The sequence below is a fragment of the Gigantopelta aegis genome, chromosome 11 (genome assembly GCF_016097555.1).
Source record: "Gigantopelta aegis isolate Gae_Host chromosome 11, Gae_host_genome, whole genome shotgun sequence".
Taxonomy (NCBI): domain Eukaryota; kingdom Metazoa; phylum Mollusca; class Gastropoda; order Neomphalida; family Peltospiridae; genus Gigantopelta; species Gigantopelta aegis.
Genome location: NC_054709.1, coordinates 24074488 through 24082065, shown reverse-complemented (window position 1 = coordinate 24082065; position 7578 = coordinate 24074488). Strand labels below are relative to the sequence as shown.

General features: G+C 38.8%; 1 non-coding gene across 1 annotated transcript; it reads right to left on the bottom strand.

Annotated features, from left to right (window-relative positions):
- Positions 1–1502: 1502 nt before the first annotated feature.
- On the bottom strand, positions 1503–1576 carry Trnai-aau. Its single transcript has one exon. It is a non-coding gene; the product is annotated as a tRNA-Ile (tRNA).
- Positions 1577–7578: the final 6002 nt, after the last annotated feature.

Below are 7578 nucleotides of genomic sequence, written 5' to 3'. Positions count from 1 at the left end.
GGCAGTGATCAGGGTCCGAGACGTCAAGGGGGGTCCTGGGGTGTGCCCCCCCCCCCTCCCCCCGGTGAAAATTTCAGTATTGAACAGCTCTAAACGTGGTTTCTTGGCATCTGAATCGCAAAATTTACAATTTTCAGTCCTGTGGCTTAACAACTACACCACCGAGGCCGATTGTAGGCACTTGCGTAGCCAGAATTTTATATTGGGCAGAAGCGGATCGGGGGGGGGGGGGGGGGGGGGGGGTTAGGGTGTGTGGGCGCGACCCCCCTTATCCCCCTAAATTTTGTGACAGTTATAACTTTATTATATATTAATTTTCTTTCTTTTTTTATGATCCCCACAAAACCTAAACGAATTTTCTGTGTCTGTCACTGTTGAGGAACCACCCACATTGGGAAGAGTAACACAAACTGTCAACGAATCCTATTTGGGGGCGACAGGCATATGCAATTTAAAATGTTTGGGAAAAAGTGGCATGGCGGTTTAGTTCAGTTGAATTTATTGTATAATTTTAATCATACAAACTGCTCTTGGGAGACTGCAAACATGGATCCAGTATAATAGGAGGTTATTGAAAGTACAACGCTCTCCGAAATTCGAAACGCCCCCAAATATACAGTGTTTAGCAGATGAATATAGTGCACTTATTGGTTATTAAGGGCGAGACGTAGCCCAGTGGTAAAGTGTTCGCTTGATGCGCGGTCTGTTTGGGATAGATCCCCGTCAGTAGGGCCCATTGGGCTATTTCTCGCTCCAGCCAGTGCACCACGACTGGTACATCAAAGACCGTGGTATGTGCTATCCTGTCTATGGAATGGTGCATATAAAAGATCCCTTGCTGCTAATCGAAAAGAGTAATCCATGAAGTGGCGATAGCGGGTTTCCTCCCTCAATATATGCGTGATCCGACGCCATATAACCGAAAATAAAATGTGTTGAGTGTGTCATTAAATAAAACATTTCCATCCTTATTGTTTTATTGGTGAATATGTTTACAGTGGTTAGCTAGAATTTCTGTGGACGATTTAAACATATAGATAATGCATGTCAGTGTACTTTTGAATACTGTAAGTGACCTCTATAAATGTTGCACCCACTATCTAGAAAAACCCTGCATCCCCCCACTGTCAGTTGTGACAATACTTAATTTTTTTTAAAGTACTACCACCACCTCTTTCACAGCCTCGATGTGACGCCTACTCAATATTACGCTGGATCCGCCACTGAAATAATTAATAAAAGTAAAGAAAACCACCAAAAATATATTAACACATAATATCCATTTGATGCCACACGTAAGCCCTATAAAAAAATATCTTATTAAATAGTTATTAAAAGGAAAGAAAACGAACAAACATAGATTAACACATAATATATATGCATCACATAGTTTGACACCCAATAGCCGATGTATTTTTCATGCTGTGGTGTCGTTAAACATTCATTCATTCACATATGTAAATATATCCAATTAAATAATAAAAAGAAAGAAAAATATACGTTGGGCAATGTGGGGGTCGAACCCACGACATTCGCGTTATTAGCACGACGGTCTAGCCAACTGAGCTAACCGGCCTCACAATATTATCGATTTTCTATTAGTGTCTTTTATAAGAGTTACTATAAAGTTTAGACCCAACACGTTGGGAAGTTATGCAAACATAGACTGACCCGAGGTTTAGTGATAAAAATTACCCATAATAAAAGAATACAAATTAGCTAATCTCAACTTGGAAGTACTCCGCTGGAGATTACCGGACTACAGACCAACATTCATGTGTTGATCAACTGAGTTATCTCCCATTGATCGTCGATGTAATAGAGGGTTCCGCGATATGTGCTAAAAATAGCAATATTACCCATACCTCTGTGCGGCCGGCCATGGTGGAAGATAAACAATTGCGTTTCATTGTTGTATACAAATACGAGCGTCGTAGTTTAAGATTTATAACTTAAGTCCTTTTAAATTTTTTTTTTTTTTTTTTACTGTTAGTAGACACTGCATTATTTCGATAACATGCAGGATTATTTTGATACACTGGATAAGACGGCAAAAAGTAGATATGGAAAAAACTGCAGGAAGCAGGATTCGTACACTACAAATTCGCCGGTGGAAAATGGCTTCAGGACCCCCATTTCTATCCATCATTTACGTATGCATATCTGATAAATTACCTGATTTTTAGCCAAGCTCTTTTTATACGCTGAAGGACTTCCAGAATTATAAAAGTTTGGATGCATATGACCGTTTTGTGTGTGGTTGGGTGAGGAATGTTGGTGTTTACATCCATGATTCAGTCCATGTGATACGTGCAAGGGTGATGCATTCACAACGGCTTAATAACACATCGCTTTATTCGTGGATTATTTTCTTTGTGCCCATTGTAATTGTAAAGCAGGACTTGGCGAATCATTTTCTTATATGGCATCCACGTTATTTTATATTGAAGCCCAGTGTAAGGTTAAGAGAAAGCAGCACCGTGAAACAGGAACCAGCCTACTGAATGTTGCCTTCATCACGAACTTCTGTTGACTATGCACCACTTAAAAACATTAACTTCACTACATCTAGAACTTTAAAAAAAACGCAGCTGGTGAGCAAGAAAAAAGTATCAACTGCTGTCCAGTCACTTGACACACGTTTTAATGTGGAAAATGAAAAATCCTCAGACTACTTTGCTCAAAGACTGTGTACCAGGACTGATCCATCAATTCTGGTGCTACACTTGACAAATCAGATGAAGATCCAGCACTATATTGTATTTGCGATGATTCAATGATCGCATGCGATTCAGGAGACTGTCCCCACAAGCCATTTGAATGGTTTCATTTTTCTTGTATGAAATTAAAGAAAGCACCCACTGGAAAGTGGTATTGTATTGGCTATAGGAAGGGAGTGGCAGTGAAGAAAGTGAAATGTTTTAATAAAACTAAAAGAAAATAAATTTTCAAATACAAACTACTGTACACATTTACAGGTATTTAGTATCGCTGGTGATGGATTTATGAACATTGAATTTAATTATACAGCACGCGCAGGGGCACTGGTGATGGAAACTATGTGAACTATGACAAACTCACCAAAGAACTCACCAAAAAACACGTCTGCAGTTTTCTTATCAATACTAATTGATATGAAACCCAAGCTGCACTGATGAGCCCTGGGAGGGCGAAACGTGTACACAGTCAAAAAATTGGAAAAAAAATTACAGGCCTCAATATTGCAAGTTAAATTCAGTTATGATGATTATAATTTAACAACACTTTTTTAGTGATTAGTTATTTTGTCAGCACCTATATAGGTGTCATTACTTTGTTACATAGGGTCTGGGACGTAGTCCAGTGGTAAACTGCTTGTCTGGTGTGGGATCGATCCCTGTCTGTGGCACATTGGGCTATTCCGTGTTCCAGCCAGTGCACCACGGCTGGTATATCAAAGGATGTGGTATGTGCTACCCTGTCTCTGGGATGGTGCATATAAAAAATTCTTGTCGGTGATAGAAATAAGCACAATGTTTCACTAGTTCACAGGACAAGTACATCTAGAAATATACTTGTCCACCAATATTGTCACCTGTCCAAATAACTGGTTTGTTTTATTCAAGTACATGGACATTGGTTTTGATTGTTCGAAATGAAGATGCATTGAACAATACACAGAGGTACATTTTTATCCCCCCCCCCCCCGAGTAGATTTACACTTGTCAGGATAAACGGATAAGTGTTGATTTTGTATGTGTCTTGCTACTTGGAAACATGTAGTGGGTTTCCTTTCTAAGACTATTTGTAAAAATTAACAAATGTTTGACATCCAATAGCCGGTGATTAATAAACAATATGCTCTAGTGGTGTATTTTGAATGGTCTTTATTAAATGACTAATGAAATTTTTACTTTTTGGTGGAGGACATAGTCAGGTTTTTTGTGTTTTTTTAAACAGTTCCAAAACTGGGCAGCACATACCACTCATATGGTAATCAATTTTTTTGCGCACAAGTACTAGGTAGAACACAGGCGACCAATATTTCTTACACCATTACCTAGTTCATTGACATGTTTTGCCCCTCCCAGGGCTCACCAGTGCAGCTTGGGTTATTCACTAATCAATGTCTGAAAATTACCAATATTCTCAACAGTGACTAGTAATAAACTGCAAACATGTTTGGAGGATTATTTTTGTTAATATATAGAGTTCTTTTTGGAGATAATTATTTTTCAAGTGAATCTGTTTTGAATGTATTTTTTCCCAGGGTATTCAGATGCTAATTATAAATGTCCTAATAAAACATATTTACAGGTGTGTGAAGGCATTTCCATTCTTCAGTCAAATGGAACAACTGATGGGTACATATTTGTAACGGCACAACACACACACACAATTTTATCAAAAACTGGGTTTGAACTGTCAGTTTTTGTTATAAGATAATCAATAGGACATGTCCTAGGTCCGATCGGTTTATAGCTGAAACTTAAGCCAAAATGAAAAGTTTGGGCCAAAGCCTCCTTCGTCTTTCACTTTTTTCTTTAGTTTCTTCACCCTGGTGCGTGATAATGCTAGGAACACACACACCCCCCCCCCCCCCCCCCCCAAAAAAAAAAAAAAAAAAAAAAAAAAAAAAAATTCCTTGTCTCTCCCGTAGCGGGCATTACAACTGACAATGCCACAAGTAGTCGGCATTATGTTGGTTCAGGACGAATGAAATCTAACAAAAAGATTCGACAAGTAGGCCTAGCTATTATTAGGTGTTGATGCCTTCCAACATGGCCGACCGCTATGAATCGTGGGTAATCTAGAATGACGCGTAACCCTCTCTATACGGTTATATTTAAAGACCTGTTGGGCTGTGGACCAATAACCAGCTCCCCCCTCCCAATAATTCTGAATCAAAATGATCATTAGTAGTAAATATTAAGGAAGAGATGAATTTTACTTGTAAAATGCAGGGAATTTCATTTCAGGACATGTATAGTCCGTACTATCCTCCTACACAAATAATTTCAGTTTTGTTTTGGGTCTCCACGAGTACTCGGGTCCGGGGTGAGTCTAGCAAGACTCGAGTCCGTTCACAGGACTCGAGTACCCGTGCAAGGAAGAGCACTCTAATTTAATTATATTTGTATGTCATTTTGTCACATTTGCATTAAGCACTACCAAACAGCTATACTAGGTTGCAAATGAACCAATACGCATTTTACATGGATTACAATTAACGTGTTTTAAAGTACAAAATAGAAATGTATTGTTTCACAGTATAACTAGTTCTGTTCACTTATATGCTGGTCTTAAAACAAAACTATGCCTCTCGCCCCTTGCTTCTGCCAAGTCTGTCAATGATCGTATCCATATTTTGAGCGATGGTTATATTGGAGTACGATCGCTCTATGTTATGAGTGCGACACTTCTCAGTCGTACCTAGCCCATAGTCGAGCACAGGTAGGTGTACGAGATGTACCCATTATGTAACAATACGCATGTTCCATATATGTACGTTTCTTTTACCCATAGGCCTACGCATATGCAATATACTCAATTGAGTACATTATTCATCAATGTTAACGGTTTTACAGTAGGCTAATGTAACAAGACAACGTGTCACACATTTAATGTAGTTAGTAGTTTACTGCTGCTCTTGTACGCGATACGACCTCAAAATACCTGAAATAAAATATTAAAAACCCATCACAAATAGTTCCAGAATGCACCTCTGAGCATCTACATTAATAAATGTTCCGGGGAAGCATGCCCCTGACAAAAAAAACTTTCGCATCCTTCGGGCGCTCGATTCGGGTGCCATCGGCACCCATAATATACATTTAGTTCCACCCAATATCTGAACGCACCCCCCCCCCCCCCCCCGCGCAAATATGGCTGGCTACGGGCCTGATAGAGGAAACCCGCTACATTTTCCCATAAGTAGTAGCAAGAGATCTTTTATATGTACTATCCCACATAATAGGATAGCACATACCACGGCCTTTGAATTACAGCCGTGGTGCTCTGGCTATAACACGAAATAGCCCATTTGGGCTACCTGACGGGGATAACCAGTTAAAGGATGACTAGAATACAACAATATATAGAGTTTTCTTCAACATTAAGGCGCCTCAAAACAAAAATGTCAATTGTCGGTAGGGAGGAGGTGGAGGTGTGAGGATTGGAGTGGGGTTGGGTGGGTGGGGGGGGGGGGGGGGGGGGGCGCTATCCATATTCCTCTAGTTACAGATATTTTGGTCTTTTTCTTGTGGGGTTTTGGGGTTTTCTGTTTTGTTGGGGGTTTTTGGGTTGATTTTTTAATTTTGTTTTTTAATAAAATGGCGAAGAACTGCAAAACAGAAAGATAATTGCAGAAAACGTGTTCTGTTGCATATCTACCCTAACCCCGAACATCACCACATGGATGTGAATTAGGTGTTTTTGTGGCGCTTCACGTTAAAATAATTTGATGCTATTAATGCTGTATTTTTACTTTATTAAAATTACAATGTACCTACATTTTCTTCCCTGGAATATAAATATCTTTATACCAATGTATTTTTGGACATCGTAATGTTTTGTAGTACCTCTATATCAATGTTTGCCTAAAATAATTTCGTAAACACGAATTTAGTATTTCTTCCAACGACCTAACGGAATTTTAAATAATTCTCACATTAAAATAATTTGATGCTATTATGCATGAAACTAAATTTTAGTCAGATGTTTAATAGTATCAATTTATTTGATTTAATTTGACCCAAACAAAATAAACAAAACAACAGCAGTAACAACAATAGTAATAGTAAAAACAACAACAATAATAACAACAACAACAACAACAATAACAACAACAACAACAGCAGAAACAACAGTAAAAACAACAACAATGCTACCAACATCAACAATAACAACAACAACAACAGCAGCAGCAGCAGTGGCGGATCCAGAAAATCCATTTAGGGTGGGAGGGGGTGGGAATGACATGAGGCGGAATGCCAATAGAACTTTAGGGGAGGTTTGGAGGGGATCGTAAAATAAAAGAGAAGAAAATTAATATATAATAAAATTATAACTGTCGCAAAATTTAGGGGGGGGGGGGGCCTGGGGGCCCCCTAGATCCGCATCTGAACAGGAGCAACAACAAGAGTAATAACAACAACAACAATAGTAGGCTAACAACAAAAGATAATTAGGAACGACCTGAATGCAAACATATACGGATGGTGAGTTTATTCTCTTATTAACACACTACGTTTTGTAATGTCTGAATTAATTTCTGTCAGCACGAAACCATCAAACGAGCTTTTGTTGCCATAACTTCAGAGAGATTTGACGCCTCCAACAACTGACATCTTTATAACATACGTGACATCTATATCATTATGTCTCAGAAAGCGTGACAACCGCGCATGCGCAGCTAATTTAATGTCGCCCGAGGTAAAAACGTAAACGAATTATCCCTTGTAACTCATTAATTCAATAACAACACCGGGGTCCTACTTGTCACACGTTCGTTCATTAATATTACCAAATTAGCTTTTCTAGTTTTACTTTCATTGTTTGAGGATTCGGTGATAAATTCGCTCAGATGTTAGAGACATA